The sequence below is a fragment of the Equus asinus genome, chromosome 23 (genome assembly GCF_041296235.1).
Source record: "Equus asinus isolate D_3611 breed Donkey chromosome 23, EquAss-T2T_v2, whole genome shotgun sequence".
NCBI classification, from domain to species: Eukaryota; Metazoa; Chordata; class Mammalia; order Perissodactyla; family Equidae; genus Equus; species Equus asinus.
In genome coordinates this window covers 48,434,724-48,454,746 of record NC_091812.1, presented here as the reverse complement: position 1 = coordinate 48,454,746, position 20,023 = coordinate 48,434,724, and the positions used below count along the sequence as shown (strand labels likewise).

At 44.9% G+C, this 20,023-nt stretch overlaps 1 long non-coding RNA gene across 1 annotated transcript in view; it reads right to left on the bottom strand.

Annotated features, from left to right (window-relative positions):
• Positions 1 to 5,448: 5,448 nt before the first annotated feature.
• The window catches only part of LOC123280165 (uncharacterized), a 42,201-nt gene continuing 27,626 nt past the window's right edge, over positions 5,449 to 20,023 (bottom strand). Inside the window, exon 3 of the long non-coding RNA XR_011497271.1 lies at positions 5,449 to 19,157. This is a non-coding gene — a long non-coding RNA (uncharacterized lncRNA). The remainder of the gene's footprint in view (positions 19,158 to 20,023) is intronic.

Here is a 20,023-nt window from a genome sequence, read left to right as displayed (position 1 = left end):
GCAAGACTTACCCCTGGAGCTAGGGATTGAAGGAACCTCACTTGAGTTAATGGGCTGCATGGGGTGTGGAGGTTGATAATCTGACGGCAATCAGGGTTTTGCCAGGAAGGAAGAAAGTGCTACTAATGAACAATTGACAGTGTCCATCTTGAACCCGATGGGCTTACCAGAAGAGGTGGTGAGAACAATCTTGCTCTAATGGTGTGTCTGGAATTTACGTGGGAAGTGGTCCACTGTCAGTAGGAAGGGGTGTCTCTGAGTGTAACTCGATATGCTTCCACCTAGCCCCAGGAAAATGGATTCTAAGTTCCTTAAGAGAGAGGGCTACAAATAAATTTAAATAGCCTGAAACTTTAGCAGACCCTGTTATAAGAGCTATAAAATTAGTAGAAACAAAGACATTTCTCATATCAGCAAAATCAGGAGTAGCAGCTACTGATTGAGGACAGCAAGCAGCAGCGTGGAGACCACAGCAAGGCAGCAGCAGAAGAGCCCAAATGCCCCTAAGAAGACAAAAGTCACTCTGCTATCAAAAAGACGGAGACTTTGGAATTCTGTACTTCTGTTAGGTTAGGGTTCAGAGACGAAGAGGTGAAGATTATTCCAGAGTCCTGGGTTAATTGCTAAGAACACTTGCTTAGCCCTGCTTTCTCTGCCAGGCTATAGAATAATAATGTTTCTCATAAAGGAGGATCTTCCAAGAACTCCCAAAAGGTGAGTAGACTGGAATTCTTAACTTGCTGCGTTGCCTTAGGAAGGTCGCAGAGAAGGAGACGTGATGGTGCCCATCTCGGGTCAATCAAGCTTAAAAGAAGGCGTGGCCTTTCGGTCTGAGTATGCTTTGATATTTCTATTTTGGAGCTAGAGAAAAAGAGGTAGGAAACAATTAAGGAGCTTTAAAAATTCAAAGAAAACTATGGGCAAAGCAAGTTTTTAAAAATTTTTATATAGAATACACCAACATAAACATGCACGCACACACACAAACTGTTGCCTGAAATTTTCATATCATTAAGACCAAAGTAACTATTTGGCTTAAATCATCCTGAATTAGGTAGAAATGATAGAACTTCCTAGAAGACTAGCTGTCCACAACATACCCCAAAGAAGAAATCCACCATACAATGATAAATGGCCATGGATTATGAAAGCAAGATTCAAATAATTTTGACAGTCTCAAATGTTGAAAAAAAAACACAACAAAATGATTAGGGACAAATGCAAAGTCCGTTACTTCAGTTGAAAGAATCTACTATGCAGACAGAGGAATACCTGTTCAACAGCTGTGAGTTTTGATTGGGTCTGTCAGTTGACTACAAATTTAATATGTGATCATTAGTGTAATGCAACTTCCGAAAAAATTAATGTAATATTTAGATCATGGAAAGTGATAATTTCACCATTTTCCAGAAAAGTGTGGATCAGACCACATCTGGGGTTCTGGATACCTGTGGTAGGGTAAGGGTAGTGTTGACAAAGTAGGGCATGTTCAGAGGAGGATGCCTGAGAGGTCAAAGGCTCAGGAAATCATGCCATAAATGTAGCGGAGATGTCATCCTGTAGAGTTGGAAATACAGTCACTCTGTGTTACTCCAGAGAGCAGAGACCAAGGCAGCAGATTTGACTTCTCTGTAAGAATCAGCGGACCCCATTAAGTGCCCTACATCACACGCATGGAAGGCAAGAGGACAGACCCTGAAGCCAGTCTGCCTGGGTTCATGTCCTGGCTCTGCCACATACTGACTCTGTAACCTTCAGCAGTCTCCTCATCGGCAAAATAAGGATACCTTGAGCCCCTTCATCATAGTACTCTTATGAGGAATACATGAGTTATAAGTGAAATGCTCAGAACTATGTGTGGCAAGTCATAAGCACCGTGTAAGTCTCTACTATTGTTGCAGAGAACTGACTTTGTCATAAACAGAGATTCCATGTGTATTGGCTGGCTAAGGCTCCTATGAGAAAACTGGGTGGCTTAAGCAACAGAAATTCGTGGTGTCGCAGTTCTGGAGGCTAGAAGTTTGACTGTCACAGGGTTGATTCCTTCCGAGGGCTGTGAGAACCTGCTCCATGCCTCTCTCCGAGCTTCTCCTGCTTTGATGGCAATCTTTGGTGTTCCTTGGCCCATGGAAGCATCACCCTGCTGTCTGCCTTCATCTTCACGGGGAGCTCTCCTTGTAGGAATGTCTGTCTCCATATTTTTCCATTTTATAAAGACATCCATCATATCAGATTGGGACCCACCCTCATTTTAACTTGATTGTCTCTGTCGAGACCCTATCTCCAAATAAGGTCACGTTGTGAGGTCCTAGGGGTTAGGACTTCAGCATAGGAATTTGGAGGGACACAATTCAAGCCATAACACCATGTCACTGGGGATCTTTAAAAAGAAGCCAAATGGCCTATGATCAAGAGATGTTGCTAGTTTAATCCTGCAATGCAGCCGATCGAGGACACGCTTTTACAAAACAATTATAGGTCAAACCAGGACTCCCAGCATGCACTTTGAGGTGCAATAAAAAGCTTGATTTCTTAACCCAGAGACCTGACTTGGCCTCACAAATTACAGTGGTGAGAGGACAGAGCAATATTGCTTGGTCCTTTTTCCTGTAGAGACCACAAGGGAAAATATCTCTTTCTGACCCCTTCAAGGCTACATTCTTGCTTTAGCATTCTTTTTGCTCCTCAAGTACCAAGCACGCAATACAGCAGTACCTATGGGGAAATAATATTCCATCACTTCTGGAGCACTGCATACTTTTTCCATCCTCATCTCTTTTTATCCTCCAACAATTAGGGGGACCACGGACATCAAGTAGTTTCATGCTCATTTCAACGAGGGAACTGAGAGGTTAAGCTTTTAGTCTGGGGTCACATAATTAATGGCAGTTCTGTGATTAGGTTTAAAAGTTTCCTCATAATCTATCAATTATCAGTCGATTTATTGAACATCTTCTATTTGTTTAGTACTGTGCTTAGTATTGAAGATTGAGACCTGGTATCAGTCAAATCAAAGTCAGTGGAACTTCCAGCATTGAATTAGAAGCCACATCAGCCAAGGCAAAGCAGATTCCTGCTCGCTCTTAACTAAGCCATGATCATAAAAGGTCTTGGGACATTTTTCTCTATCTTGGAACAGCTACATGCAGATCACCCAAAGGCCTTCACTTCAGCATCCCGGGGTGAGCCACATTTGGAAATGCTGTTTCCCTGCTCCTTGCTAGAACTGATCCCTTGGCTCTCCTTGCTGCACCTCAGCAAGTGCTGGAGACTGTGTCTCCGCTTGTTCCTCCAGACCCATACCTTGAAGAGGAGGGCGCTGCCATTTGGATTGGTCATCTTGCCACAGAAAGCAATGGCTTAGAGTTTTCCTGGGCTTTGAAACCACCTCCACTTCTTAAACTCAGGTAGCAATTCAGAAAAGGGCAGGGGGTGCCTGTCCCGTTTCTCCAGCAGCAGCCCATTAAATGAGTGCATCAGTCAGGTTTGCTGCATAACAAACAACTACAAAAAGATCTCAGTGGAAATCAACAAAAAGCTTTTTTTTCCCACTCACACATCTATGAGTTGACAGGGGTTTAGCTGTGAGCTTGGCTCCAACCTGTGGGTTGCTATTAGAGCTCCTCCACATGTCTCTGATCTTCCCTGGACCAGCACTTACCTGAGGCATGTTCTTTCCATGGCAAAAAGTGGGAGCACAAGAGGGCGAGCCCAACCTCACAAGTGTATTTCAAGCCTGTGCTCACATCCAATCCATGAACTCCCTATAGGCCAAAGTAAATCACTTAGTCAAGCCTGAAGTCAAGGGATGGGCAAGTACCTCCCCACCACCACCACGTAAAAGGTGTGCAGGGATAACACTGCTACAAGGGAGTGATGGATCAGACCAATAATTTGATCTGCCCTGGTAAGGCAGAAGCCCAGTTCTGCAGGTCGCCCATGATGGCTCGCCCACTCGATACCTGCCCTTCCCACAGCACTGTCTTTTGACTATTGAGCTATCCCGCCTTCCCCTTTCCTCCCCAAATTCTATGACATCCCCTTTGCAAAAGCAGCTCCTCCCTTCTCCTGCTATTTTATTAAAAGCTTTCTGCAAGGCTGGGACGTTGAACAATCCCACCTGCATCTAATATAGGCTCATTCACTAACGCAACCCAGCGCTGTTTGCTTTTTTCCTCAGTCTGTTGCTTGCCCGTTGCATTGTTGTTGGCCGAGTTCCAAAAATCATAATAGGAAAGGGAAAAAGAAACTATTTAGAAGATGATTATCCAAATATCCAGGCCATTCTCCAGGTAATGAATCCATATTGAGTGAGACTAGCGTTTGGAACAATAACGTAAGGGGAAAAGAAAATGAAAAATTCCTGTTAAAGTAAACAGGTCCTCCAAATCTACCTTCGCAGGCCCACAATATGGAGCCTCGTAGATTTAGTTGTTCTCACCTCTCCCATATTTTCAGAGCCATTAACCAGGGTGGACTTGTCAGGGTTTCAACAATGTAATTGTTTAGCTATAAATTTCCCTGCTGGCTACAGCCTGAGGTTTCCAATAATCACGGGCAAAGGCAGAAGTAAAAATAGATAGTGCATGGGGGGAGGAGGAGAACTCAGCATGAGGATTTACTGAGTGGGAGGGTGTGGGGTGGTGTGCAGAGAGGGTGAAGGCTGCCAGAGCATAGGATGCTGAAGAGCCGGACACAGGCCCATGGTGGCTCTAGGTTAGATTGCGAATGAGTTTTCTGCTTCCTGACAGGATGAAAACAAGACTCAGCTGTTGCCTCTCTCCCATACGGTCAATCTAGAAGAACTATAGAAATAAAAAGCAAGAGTGGATTTGGGGGACTAACATAAAAACTGTGGGGAACCCCTTGGTAGGCTGAATACTCAGTGGGGACCAACCTGGGCTGAGGGTATCAGGTGAAGCGATGGAGAACAGGTTGAGGGACAGCTCTCAAGTTCTGCTCTTGCCCACATTGCCTTTGGAAGATAGTCGCCTGCCCCACAGTGTAAAAGAAGCCAGCAGCATCAGCCGGGTGGGAGGCAGGAGTGGGTAAACCCAGGTCAGTGCCAACACCCTGTGGGGTGAGGCACTGATGAAAAGAAGCAGACTGGCCAGCTGGCCTTGAGCACTCACTCCTCTACCTCCTCCATGCCCCCTCGCTTCGGGTTTGGTGGATCATAATCAAAAGCTTGTTCTTCAAATTGATTTTGACTTACACCCTCAACAAGGAAATACAGTTACGTGGTGACTCAGTACATATACGGCCTGGACAAATGAAGGGAAATTTCACAAAACAATGTGCTTATTGTTGGGATGCCTCTATATTTTTCAACCTATTTTGTTCTGTTCTATTTCTTTCTCTCTCTCTCTCTCTCTCTCTCTCCCATTCCCTTACTGGCTGACTCACTAAGTTGATTTCATGATCCGTTAATGGATTGCCACCCAGAGTTTGAAAAACTTATCCACAGGGATTGTTTCCTTCCCAAGTTGCTTTTTCAGAGCATTTAAGGGAGGATTCTGACCAAAAGTGTGGCCTAATGGAGGGTCAAAAAAGTTGGAGTTGTGGGCTACGGTTTTGTGTTTGGAGCATTCTGCCCTGGAGCTCGCCCCTGCCCCTCTTCAGGGAGCTGGGTTCAATCCCCTCCATCAATATAGATAACCAGACACGGAAACTGTTACTCCTAAAGGAAAAAACAATTCTAATATAGAATCCTATATTCAGCCAAATTATGGTTTAAATATGGGGGCTCAGTAGATATAATCTCAAGCACACAGAGCTTTAGCAGTTTGCCACACAAAGAACTATTTAGAAAACTCGGGTAAGAACTAAATCCAGGAGATTACTAAAGGAAATATGGGAAATAAAAGGATTCAAATAATTTAGTAGAATTTATTGCTGTCTAAAAGTTCAGGAAGCAAAAAAAGAAAGCGTGTATCCATAATGAGCCAGAACAAAAGTTTTAAATAATATCAACAAGGACATGGGTACCAAATAGACATGAGAATGTGCTAACATGTCCTTTCAAGGGAAGATTACAGATGGATGACAAATGATAAATAACAGATAGACGATGGATGGATGGATAGATGATAGATAGATCTGAGGTAGCTACAGGGATAAATAAATATAAGCATAGGAGAGAGAGAGACTCTCAGATTAGCTAAAAATTGTTTAACATAAGTATCCACAATATGTGAGAGAAATTAAAAGAAAACGTAAAGGTGAAAGGATGAAGATAATATTCAGGACAAATACGAGTCAAAGCCCAGAGTCTCAGTTTCAATATCTGACAATGGTATTCAAGACAAAAAAAAAATATCCAGATCAATAAAGCAAGAACCATATAACCATCATTGGCATATATGAACCTCACAATATAGATTCAACATATATAGAGTAACAGTGATAAAACTGGGACAAATAGAAAACAAAGCAATATTCCCCACCCTCAAATAAAAGCACAAATGTAGTCACGATTGTACTTGCAGCATCGGGTAGCTTCTCACTGCCCTCAGAACAAAGTCCAATATCAGGGCTCGTGAAGCCCCATCTGATCTGGTCCCTCTCACCTCTCCAGCCCCAAATTTCATAGCTCGCTCTCTTCAACACTTTCTGTAGCATTTTTAAATTGATTTTATTTTTCATATATGCCTCTCTCCCCCTTTCTTCCAAACCTTGTTGGTTGTTCTTCTATCTGGAACATCTTTCCTGCCTCTTTACCTAGCTAACTCCTATTTATCTAAACCATCTTAGATTAGATATTCCTTCTTCCACAAAGCCTTGAATGAACTTGTCCTTTCATAGCACCCCTCTCGCTTGTAACTTTCCTGTTTGACTGTCTATCTCCCTAACTAGGCTGTAAGGACTGTGAAGAAAAGACAGTGTCTGTGGTGATCCTCAGTGTACTTCTAGTGCCCAGGATACTGACCAGCATACGAAAACTTTGTGGAAAGTCTTTATATAGTAACTGAATCCCAAAAAGTATTTGTATAGTAATAATGAAATTTTTTTAAAAAGAAAATCAGCCCAACTTCTGGTTCAATGTGGCAGAATTAGCATGTGCATTTGTCTCTGTTTCTTCAATAAAATACTTCACTAAAACACCAGTAAAATGATTTTTTAAAAATACATAAAATTGGGCTGACCTGGTGGCATAGTGATAAGTTCACACGATCTGTTTCAGTGGCCTGGGGTTCACAGGTTTGGATCCAAGGTGCAGACCTACACACTGCTCATCAAGCCATGCTGTGGCGGCATCCCACATTCAAAATAGAGGAAGATGGGCACAGATGTTAGCTCAGTGACAATCTTCCTCACACACACACACAAAAAGCAAGCATTCCTCTAGAACAAAGAGAAAGCTATTGGCGATAGCTTATCAAAGTCAGTAAAGATGAAGCCTAGATGGGGTGGGTGGGCATGAAAACTAAGAAGCAAGAAGCAAGATCAAAGCACAAACCACTGGAAAGTCTCAGTAACTGAAGGCGCTGGGTGTTTCCGAATTTAAGGGTAGACTAGATGGCTGAAAATAGCTTGCTTGAACGTCTTTATGGAAAATGTAGACACACACCCCCATCCTCTCATCTAGCCCAATGATGCCGACAAACTACCCAACATCCAAGCAAAAGAAAAGAGGTTTACACTGTGGTTAGATCATTCCAGAAGGGCTCTGGACTTAGAGACAGGTAAAGCAGAGAGTAGACGTGAGATGCCGTACTGACAACAAGATTAAGAAGGATTTGACACCCCTCTTCCCAGTCCATCACCTACTTTGTCTGCCACACCTCAGAGAGGTGACAGGAAGGGACAGGAGATGGCAGACACTGACAAGTCCAGTAGAAAAGACCCACCCTGTTGACATCAAATGCACAGCCAGATTTGGTGAGGTCCACCACTCAACAGTCCCACCTATGTGTGGGTTTTTCCACTAGCTTCTGGTCCCTCATTCTTAAATATGTATAAATATAAAGAATTTCTACTCTTAGGCACTTGAGGAAAACACTAACCTAAAAGGAAGAGACAAAAAGGGAATTCACAGGAAATAGAAACAAGGCAGAGAACAGAACAAATATTTTTTTTAAACAATCAACATAATTAAGATTCTAAGAGAGAGAAGAGAAATTTCTACATCTATAAAACAAGAACAGAGTGCTTATAAAAAGGATTTTCAGGGGCCAGCCCCATGGCCGAGTGGTTAAGTTCGCACGCTCAGCTTCGGCAGCCCAGGGTTTCACTGATTTGGATCCTGGGGGTGGACATGGCACCGCTCTTCAGGCCACGCTGAGGCAGCATCCCACATGCCACAACTAGAAGGACCCACAACTAAGATATGCAACTATGTACTGGGGGAATTTGGGGAGAAAAAGTAGGGAAAAAAAGGATTTTCAGCAAATAAGTAAGAGCTCTTGGAATCTAAAAATATAATTGACAGCTTTCTTGTGGGCTAGGACAGAATAATCTGTATAAAATGTGCTGTATCTCACCCAAAACTGTATCTCTGCTGACCTTTACCCAGAGCTCCTAAACCAACCCTGAGTATGTGGATGTTTTTCTATGCAAGGTGTGCCATCTTGGAGAGAAGGAGGCAAGCTTGGTCCTGCTCATCCGCTGATCCCCACTTCTTCATTTGTGTCTTAGTCCCAGGTCCAGTTTTCAGCTCCAATCTGTATAATTATTGATACTGCCAGGGACCCTCAGGTAAATAGAGATCAAAAGATTTGTGTGTATGAAACAGACTTGACTATAAAATGATACACAAGCTTAGAAAGGCCCAAGATCACATGGATAATGGAAAGAAACTAAATCCTAAGTTTCCTGATACATCCTGTTTGTTCATTAATTAATTCATTTAAGAAATATTACAGCAGGGATAACAAAGATGGCTTATTTCTGCAGTAAGGAGCTCCCCATCTGGCCAGCAGAGAGGGAGGTAAGAAAGGCTGCTCCAAATGATGCTGAGATGGAGATCTGCTCAGGGGGCTATGATAGCTTTGGAGCGATGGCCAAGAAGGACATTATGACTGAGCTGAGTCCTAATGGGTAAAGCCAAGAGAAAGAGAAGGAGATGAAGAGGATAAAGATAAGGTGAAAGTGACCACTGTGCTTTGGGGACACTACAGCGGTTCTTGAAGTCTGAACAGCAAAGATCAAGGGTAGTCACAAGGCCAACTGAGACTGAAGTATCAGGCAGAGTCCAGATCAGCCAAGAGCCAGTGTGTCATACAAAGGAGTCTAGACTTCATTCCACAGCCAGAACATAAGGACGCTTTTAAGGGTTTTGAGCAGATGAGTGACTCTTGTCCAGCATATAATTCATTTATTGACATGAATTCCAGAAGGGAGAGACCATTGTGAGCTGGTGATTAAGCCTGAAAGAGATAGATGATTTAGGCTGATAAAAAGAGAAAGGAGATCACTTGGAAAAGGATATGGTGGCATGAAACAGGGATGGAATGAGAGTGTTGAGTTCAAAGAACAACCAGAAGAGCCCTCTACCTCAAGGAAATAGTGAGAGAAAAGGAGGAGGGTACGAAAGATAGGGCCAGGTGAGAGAAACACCAGATTGAGAAGGTTAGAAATGACTCGACATGTTGATGCTTTTTCAAACTTTCTACCCAACGGCAGAGGGAAAAGAATCCCAGAACTCTTGGGTGGTGGCTGAAAGTAGACTTTTACAGTCTCAGAACTTCTTTGAAATCTATGTTTAATCTTTAAAATTCACGTGAGTATTGCATTCTACTTTACATAAGATTGGTCTGTTTTAATATAAAAATGTTTTTAATTTCTTTCTAGTTAAAGCACTTAACTTCCCACATCCCAAGAAATCTTGCAGTCAAATTAGTATTCCAGAAGGGTGCTCCTGTGGCTTCTCATGCTTCATGAATGCCAGCATCTGAGGGACCTGGAGATGCGCAACAGTGAGAAATCTGGTTTCTTCAGGCAAGCTGTGAGGTGAAAGGTATTTGAGGAAGTTAAACAAGCAGGAGTGTGCTGGATGGGTGAGACAGTTTGAAATGAGTATTTGAAAGGCAGGTAAGAGGGTTTTGAGATGATCATGATGAGATCTTAGACCAGAGGATGGTGGTAGATAGAGAAAAAAATGACATCCACAAGAGAAATTTTGGAAGACTTGATGGATGATTCAATATAGGGGGACAGGAAGGAAGAGAAGAAGGAATCAAAGATAATTCTGGCTTTGAACCAGGGGGATCAGATGCCAGGGTTGAAGAGGAGGTGGTTGAAAAGGGGGGCCCTCTCCTTCCCAAGGATCAGGAGTCACATTAACTTCAGGCAGCTGTGCATGTCCACGTGCATGAGGCACATGCAGAACTGTGTTATACATGGCTGGACACGAGAACAAGATCTAAGCTAGATGCCCAAATGTGGGAGTGGGGCACGAGAATCTCACAGGGGTCATAGTTGACACCACAAGAGTGGATGGAAAGCCTGAGTGAGTAAGGGGAACAAAGAAGACACAGAAAGTTGAGGACTCACAGAAAGGGAGAGAGGGGACTCCATGCAGAAAAGACAGAAGCGGGTATCGACCCAACATATAAATACAATACTTTCAATTACAAGTAACAGGAAAAAATCCAACTGGATAAAGAAGAAAAGGGAGAAATTTCTTAGTTAGTATAACTGAGGAGTCCAGGATTAGATCCTGACCTCAGGTATGATTAGATCCTGGTGCTCAAATCATGCCTTCAGAAATCCATCTCTATCCATCTCTTTGTTCTTCCTTTTCCAGTGGCATCATTTTCAGACAGATGTTCTCATCACCGTGGCCCCTGGAAGCTCCAGGCTTTCATCCTCTCATCTCATCAACCCCAGATGAAAGAGAACTTCTCTATCCCAAAAGTTCCAACAAAAGTTTCCAACAGAAGTTCCAGGTTTGGCTCTGATTGGACCCTCTTGGCTCCACAGCTCCATCCTTAAACCAAACATGCTGGCCAGTCCTGACTCACACGCCCCAAAGTCTCCCCGCTCAAACCGACATGAACTAAGCATTGGGAAAGGGGGCGTCATGAAGTGAGAGATCGTTATGCAACTTCCATGCAAAGAGGGAGTGAAGGCTGTCGGAGAAGCAGAGAGAGGGTACAGTGAGAGAGGGGAAAGTTTTAAGGAGTCGGGAGATGGAAATAGTGGCCAGACATGTGAAATGTCATAGAAAGTCCTAAGTGGAGGCAATAGAGGGCCCCGTCCCCTGGCTAGAGGGGAAACAGGGCAGCCTCTCTCTCCTCTTCATCTCCCTCCTGCCTTAAGAGAGTGAGTCTGAGGACAGTGAAGCCTCGTCCCCAGCTCTCCTCCCTCCCCCGTCCCAGCCTGGCATCCAGAGCCCCAGCGTGCAGTGCCCCTAACACCACACCCTTCAGAGCCACGCACAGCCACTTTGGCTGGGGCCCGCAGGCCTCTGGGGGGAATAAAAAGTCCCTCTGACTTCAGAAAGCAGCCTTGTAATGTGAGAGCCAGGTCCTTCCTGGCTGGTTTTCCCCACCACACACATCATATGATTCCTCCTTTCCCAGCAGGTAATTTTTCCAGTGAAAAAAGCACCCCTACACTGTTCTTTGCCTGTGACCCACCAACTGTTTGCTGAGGCAGGACCAGTAACGCTCCTTGGCTGGACTTCAGAGTTCCAGTTCAGCCGGGGGTGCTAGGCTAGGATTTAAGCAAGGACTCCGAGGAGCTCATGTTATATGAATCATGATGTCCCAGTGCGCCGAGACATCAAACCACACTTCACCCCTCACTCTTTCTTTCCCGGCCGCTTCAGCTCCTTGGTGTTTAAAGTAACATTGCTGCCAGCAGCTCATCTGGAACATTCTGGCACGCTCCCCTTTTCAGGATAGCGAGCACCCTTTACCTCAGAGAGCGAGGAAGAGAGAGTCAGACAGACAGACAGATGGACAGCGAGAGGGGAGTCCTGCAGACATCGTGGATGAATATGGATTTCGAGCTCCTGCAGCGGGAGGGGGAGCCATGGCAATCACATCCAATGTTGCACTCCGGCTCAGGATGGACCGACAGCAACTCCCCTTAGGAATCTGAGTGGGTTCTTTCTTGTGTGATGTTTTGAAGCATGTCAGCATTCCTGGGCACTGTCAGCCTCCTCCGAATGACCTGAGTGGGGGTGTGAATACCAAGCTCTCACCGCCTTGGGCTGTGCAGAGGGAAAGGCTGGGAATACTGTTTCAGACGTTTCCTCTCACTGCGAAAATCAAGGCAGAAATGGCTCATCCTCAGCTCCCCAAATACCCTTGAAGATCAAGGGGCAGATAAGCTAATCTATTATAAATTCTAATGCAGCACAGTTCCCTGACCAGAGCCTCTTCTCCTTCGGTGCCCCGAGCGTTAGCCAATATTTCATCAAAACCAGCTCCCTTGCGCAGACCCACATCTGCTCCTCCCACTCACCCCAGGAGGCTCGCTTGCTGGCGCCTTCTCTGTGCGCACACACACAGGTACACACACGCAATGCATGTACACACATACACACATGCACACACATGCGCGTGTACTCACACACACAAGGACAGACCCTGATCTTCCTTCCTGATTTATGACCCTACCTTACCCAATCTGGCTTAAAATGATCATTTTTCACTCTCAGAATGTTTGAATCCCACAAAAGGATGCTTAAAAACACCAAAATGGTAATACACACACACATGCATGCACACACACAAACCCACATCAAAGAGACTCTCAGAGCTTTTCCGTGAGAGACCAGTCTCTGAGAACTTGTCTCCTGGTGTCAGCCTCACCCCTTGCTCAGTGCAGGCATAAATCTCCAGTGTGATAAAGGCAACACCCCAGCCCAACAGCAGCCCACGCTCTTCCACGGGCCGCGCTGTTCATTTCTCGCCGGCCAGGGAGTCCACCTCATCTGCTTGGAGATCTCGTAAGCCGCGTCAGTCCCTGCTCAGTCTTCATTCTCCCTCCTGTAAAATGGATGTGATAAACGCCACCAGGAGTCAGGCTATGGGAATCCGTGTGTTAACACTGTCAGATCCTTTTGAAGATGAACACATAATTATCATCATTCAGCCCTGGCGTGCTGAGCCAGGAGGCGGGCAGCCTCAGCCTGACCTTGCGACCTTGTCTGGGGGAGCAGTTTAAGAAAGCCTTATATTCTAGTCGCTGGGCACAAGCAGAGAAGAAACGGCCCCCATACAAACTGCACTTCCTACAGAATATACCGTATGATCTCAGGTTTCTATTGTACATAAGTACATAATAATAATCGTAAAGGAAAACCCCTCTGCAGTCTTTACTGCTTGCCAGGCGCTGTGTTCTACATGAATTAGCTTATTTGCTTCTCTTAACTACCCTCTGAGGAAGGCACTCTCGTGAAGCCCTAGTTTACAGATGAGGAAACAATAGCAGGAAAGTTAAATAACTTGCCCAAGTGGTGGAGCCAGACAGCTCTTTTAACCGCTACGATACGCTGCAGCCAGCAAGGGCGTGAACAAGCGAGTGTGTGTGTATGCACAGAAAAGAGCCTGGAAGAAAATACAGCACAGTATCTTACAGTGACAGGTGGTATGATGACAGGTGTTTTTTGTTCCTTTCACTATAGTAGCTGTATTCTATCTAGATTTTCTCATTTGTACAGTGGACATGTATTGCTTTTATAAGAATAATTTTTTTTCTTTTGGTGAGAAAGATTGTCCCTGAGCTAACATCTGTTGCCAATCTTCCTCTTTTTGCTTGAGGAAGATTGTCCCTGAGCTAACGTCTGTGATCATCTTCCTCTATTTTGTACGTGGGATGCTGCCACAACATGGTTTGATGAGTGGTATGTAGGTCTGCTCCCAGGATCCAAGACTGCGAACCCTGGGCTGCCACAGCAGAATGCATGAACTAAACTACTACGCTGCTGGGCCAGCCCCAGGAATAATTTGTAAATGTGATTTTGAAAAAGAACCTCCCATTTCTATTTCTCAGACCACCATTCTTTTCAACCAAAGCAGCAGAAACAAGAGGGCCAGTACTCACACTGTTAGCAGGCTCAAGCTGTTCCTTAGACACAGCCATCAAAACAAGGCAGAATGACCGAGAAAAGATTCATCTGCTGTTAAGAAATGTCATCATCAAGGAAGTGGAAAGTGGCCTCGTGCTCCCCAAATCCACCCACGCTCCCAATGTCCATGGACAGCGTCGGGGAGACAGTGGGAGGGATGGAAAGAGATCTAGATGGGGGCCAGGAGACCAGGTTTCTAGACTTATCTCTTTCTCTTTCTCATCTTGTGGGATCCAGATAATTTCTTCACTCTCTGAACCAGCTTGCTCACCTTGTGACCTCTGAGGGCCTCCTGGATTCTAAGATAAGGATATGTTAACATAACACGCTGTCCATGTGCCAATCACTCTCCAGGCTCTTCGCATGTGTTGTCTCCCTTAATCACCATAAAAAGCCCGTGAGGTAAATGTTGATATTCCCGTTTCACAGATGGGAACCCTGAAGCTCCAAGACTAAATAACCTGATGAAGGGCATGAAGCAGGTGAGCTGTTGAGCTCGGCTGCAAACCCAGGTACATCTGACCCTGGATTTTGGAGTTCTTTTTGAGTTAATTATGTTGCTAGATTTCTAACGCCAATATTCCAGAGTCAAATGCCTGGCCTAATCCTCTAACACAAGCTATGTGTCAGATTGCTGTTGACATCATCATCGCTGCTTCTGGGGTTGAGTTTTAAGTAAAGTGCTCTGTAACTCTTACTCTATTTCAGCCTGCCGTTCGCTTCTGCCTTTCTAATCATGCTCCAAAAGTCCTGCAGGGCCTCCCAAGCTTCCCAAGGTGAAGGGGAGCCAGTTCATCAGGAAGAGAGCTCAGCTCTCTGGCACCCAGAGAGAGACGAATGCACATTAGCCCCTAGGTGCTGGCCCATAAGCTTTTCCCAGAATGGACCAGAAGCGGGAGGGAGGGAGCGAGTTGCACTGCACCCAGCCAGTTAGCTCTTGGGGCAGGCAGCAATAATGGAGAGCGTGATAAGATGTCACTAGAAGCCAGCTCAGTTCTCCGAGGTTTAATGGTAGAATAACACAATAGGGTCAGACTAAAAAGGTTCCCTTATGAAAATTTTATCAGCAACTTTGGTAAATGGCTATGGGAAAGGTGCTTTGCTCCCAGGCAGACCTGGGACCCGATTTTACAAGGTACAGGCGGCCTGCATTGCATCACCCCCACAAGATATTAAGGGCACTCAAATTGAATTAACACCAAATCAAGCCGGTGCACTTAACAATACAAATGCACTTAAGGGATGCCTCAGGATGATTTGTGACTAAAGAAAGCAAAGAAGAAAACGGCCTGCAAGCCACAAGGGTGGTGTTGTGTGTCATATACAGGAAAGGCCATAAGTAGAACTTAGAATACCGGAAAACCATGAACTTCGGGAGCTCTCAAATACCTTAGACCCAGCCATAAAGTAGAAGGCCGCTTTTGTGGTATGCAGGAACAATTGATAAATAAATTACAGCCAATTTTCTTAGTGGCATGGTCTCCATTACCTCTGACAGCGGCGTAACTACTCTGCTAAGATGATAAGAGGCGAATAAGGGTGTATCGGGTAGCGCCCCAGGAAATTCTTTGCCAGTTGCCAGGTCTCTTCATGACAGTGATGACACAAAGATCCTCAGTGAGAGCCCAGTGATGAGAAGTGACGGCTCGCCAGGCAGACTGTGACAGGTCCTGAAAAGAATGAGCTGAAAATGTCCCTGGCAGATGGGACCCCAGAGTCGGGGCTGGCCCTTTGGTTTCTTTCATCTTCCGTCAGCATTTGTCGGCGACGCATTTTCTCCTTTGCTCTCAAGCTCCCTCACCCTCTTCCCACACCCCTATTCTCGCCCCCTCACCTTGTCTCTCAAACACACCCTGTCTACTGAGCTGGAAGACAATTTGGCCATCTTGGTAGACGAATGGCTCTTCTGAGATTATCTTGGAAACTTGGATACATTCTGGACTTGGGAGAAATCAGGGGGAAAAAATGGCCTCACTGGGGATTCCTTTCCATCAAGTGAAATACACACAAAAGCATGCTTTTGTTATCCTTCCAGGAAAGAGCTGTCTCCACGCAGGGTCTTACTCTGAAAATGGGCTCCATTTAGGTCGGAGGTGGCCTAATTTTGTCAGAGCTAAAGCAATTGCTCTTCGAGTCGTGAGGTGGTTGGGAAAATGGGGCAGGCCGGTTCAGTTTTTCACCACAGAGGAAGAAGTTCTCAAATAGTCAGGACTGTTTCTAGATGCCGTTGTGTCTCAGCCAGGACTTGCTCGCTCCAGGAGGTGACATTATTATAAGAGAAACTAGGAGAATACGAAGGTCTTCACCTCTAGCATGAGCCACCTGGGGCCCTTGCTCTGCTCGAATTCAGCTGTGTGACTTTGGCTGAGTCACTTGACTTCTCTGAGTCGCACTTTCTCCTTTGTAACATGGAGATGTCTGCATCTTCTCTATCGTCCTCATGGCCTTGTTTGGGGGATGCCGCAAAAGTCATTAGGAAAAGATCTTTGGAAACTAGGAACCATCTACAAATATAAGACACTGTTACAATGAAAATAATCCACAAAATACACATGCAGGCCCGCTTCTTACAAAAACAGTTCTGGCTCCCAAGAAAGAATATTCTAACAGCCCTTGGTTTTCCATAACAGCAGCCTCCTCTCAGGTAATCAGAGGAAGACAAGAACAAACAAATGTGAATGAATCCACTGAAATCCCCAAATTTCACTGCATCAATTACTTTTTAGCTTCTCCCATGCTGAACTTTGAAGCCAAAGCAATGATTGGTGTAATTCCTGCCATTCGCAAGCACATCAAACACCCTGCAGGCTTGTGACAAGACGTGGTGGCATTCCAGGACACACACTCTTCTGCACACTTGACCCCCACTCAGGGCACCCAGAGTCCCTGCCCGTGCTCTGCCCTCTGTTCACTCCATTCCGCCACATGGCCCCTTCCATGCTAAGGGGTCAAGACTTACACTGCTTACTTCTTACCTATCACTAGTCCCCTTTCCTCAAACAACCTTCCTTGAAGCTCACAAATCATTATTCACCAGCGATTCATCCAGTCAACAAATATTTATTGAGTGCAGACTATGTGCCCAGTACGACGCTAGGTGTCAGGAATATCGGGCTAAATCAGAAACATCCCTAACTCAGGGAGCTTACTTTCTGCATCCTTGTCCCTTTCTTGACCCCATCTTTGGATTCTCTGTTTAGTTCTGAACTGCAAAGAGTCAAGCTGAGCACACCTCTCTAGTGAGGAAGCCCCTCCATCAATTGGAAAGGAAGCAAAATTTGTGTTGCCTGGAAGCCTGCATGTACACGTGGCTAACTCCATCCTCCAGACCCGGGGGGCAGATTCATTCCTGCTTCATCTGAGCTCCCATACACTCATACACGCTTCCATTACCTAATGTGTTCAATTATTTGTTTCCATGTCTCTCTCTCCCCAACACACTCTGGGCTCTTCAGGCTTGGGCACCCTGCTCATCTTACTCATGCCTGAATCCCAAGGGTGTATCACAAGGTTTGGGACTTAGCTGGTACTCAATAAGCCTTTGTGAAGGGAACGAACGAATGAATGAATGAATGAACATGTCCTCTCACGGCTGTGTCTCTGTCCATGGCTATGTCCCCTTTCTTGTTTCTTTTCTACCATTCCCAAGGCCCAGCCTATGATCCAGGCATGCATGGGTGCTCAGTGGTGATCAACACAGGCTCTCTCTGGAGCGTGTTGCGGTTGGTGCCTACTGGCTTGCAAGAGCAGATTGTTAAATATTCAGAAACTTTTGGAGCTGATTTTAAACTGTTGGTAACTTGAAATTGGCCCTGGTGGGAGTATTTACACGGTGGAAATCAGTGAACGCCACACATCAGGGATTTAGGGGGTCGTTTTTGCTTTCGTTTTTTGAGAGCCTGTCAGCACACAACTGCTCTGATTTAGCCAGACCTGGATTTGTGGCTCAGCTCCACCACACACTAATTGGGTGACCTTGGACAACTTGCTTGATATCTCTAAGACTCAGTTTCCTTGTCTATAAAGTGGGGATGATAATTATGGCTTCATGTGGTTATTGTGAGAATTAAGTGACCTAATGTTTATAAAGGGTTTAGCACAGTTCCTCATACATAGTAAATATCCAATAAAAGCAATTTATTAGTATTAGCATTGATAACATTCCTTGGCTTTCAGTCAATGCATTCTTTCATACAATTTGTTATACTTTTGTCTTATTCCCCAAAGGATTTGTGACAACTTAAAAAGGCAAAAGCCATAAAATAGAAAATATAAATTAAAAATCAGGATAAGGGAAAGTAAAAATTAAAACACAAAGTCAAAATCCCAATGCTGTCATGAGTGGATGGAATCTTGTAGAATAAGGCTCACTGGAGTGTTAGCTGGAAATTTCTTAAGGTGTTGCCAACAGAGTCACAAAGTGTCAGAATGGAAGGGGCCTCGGAGGTGTGCTGGTTCCATCCTTCACTTTACAGGCTGAAACCTGAGGGCAGGCAGGAGGGAAGCATTTCCTGAGCACTTACAAGCATGATGGCAGGTACTTACACTTTCATCATCTCCATGTCACTCCATTGGACAGATGAAGCCATGGAGGCAAGGGAAGGAACAGGCCTTTCCTAAAGCCACAGGCAGGTGGTGGGAGAACTGACATTGGGACCCAGATTCCCATTCCGCAGTCCACTGCCTTTGTCTCCCGGTGTACCACGCTGTCTCCTCACTCCAGGAAGATCCATTTTGTGATAACAGCTTCCTGAAGATCAAAAGATCTCTCAAGATCCAACAGCATTATACTCCAAGGGAGAAACTGCAGGCACTGGGAGGGAGGGGACTTCCCAGGGAATTTCCTAGGTCTGACCGTGACATATGAAAGAATGTCGAGAATAAGCCCAGGGTAACAACAGCTGCTCTTGCATAAACACATCCTCATTTTGCATTGGCTTTTGAAAAGAGAGCTGTGTTCTTAATTCCTATTGGTTTGTGGTCCACTCTGAAGTTCAGGTCTTTTTCTGCTGTTCTTGTAACTAGACTGTTTTTTCTAACTTCTACCAAGAGCTTCAACGTCATTCTTCACAAAACCTTCTGTCAGAGTGGTTAATAGGCACAGAAATCAAAACTCTTTTCCCTTTCTCTTCGCCTGAAGGAAGCAGCACAAAGCAAGAAATGGGTTAAAAAAGTAATCAACAGCATGGACATGGGAAGGCAAGGAAGAGGCTGCATGATCCATAGAGTGAATGAACCCACCATTGATGGAGAGTTGACAGCAGTGTCTCATTCATTAGGCCACCACCCTTGTTTGGCAGCAAGCAGGCGGGTGGCCCAGGCTGGGGGATCTATTTTATGAGGATTGTGTTATTGCTCTCAAAGCTATTGCTGACCTCACACCAAATAAACACGTCAGCCACTTCGCAAGTCACGGTTCCCAGGTGTGGCATGGAGGCACCACGCAAGGACCCTTGTGGCATCGCTCCCTTTTTTCCCCGCCTCCACCCAGAAATGGCTCTCAAACTCCCAGTGTTCATACTAACGAATCTCTCTCTCCCTATTCCCTTCCCCAGATCATCTGTCACATCTGTCCAAGAGCTCATGACCTGGATCTGCACTGACATCTGAGTGTAGGGCGAGCCCCTAACCTCCAGAGAAACTTCTGGAGATTCTATATATATATAATTACTGTATATTGTATATATTATATTGTACATAATATATAGTACATTATAGTATATTATATGCAATGTATAAATATTGTATATTACTATCTAATATTATATATATCATGTGATATATATATATATATATCCCTCAAAAGTTAGGTCGGGCACTTGTTTTTCATTTCTCTTTCCAGTTTTGTTAAAAAATGTGTTCTTTATTATTTGTTTTTCATACAGCAGAATTAACTGCTCCAGACTTAATCCCAGGTTGGCTTAACCACAAGCATAATTCTGAGGCCCATCACTCTGCCACCTGTTGGGTGAGCCTGGGTAACACTGACTCACTCTGAAG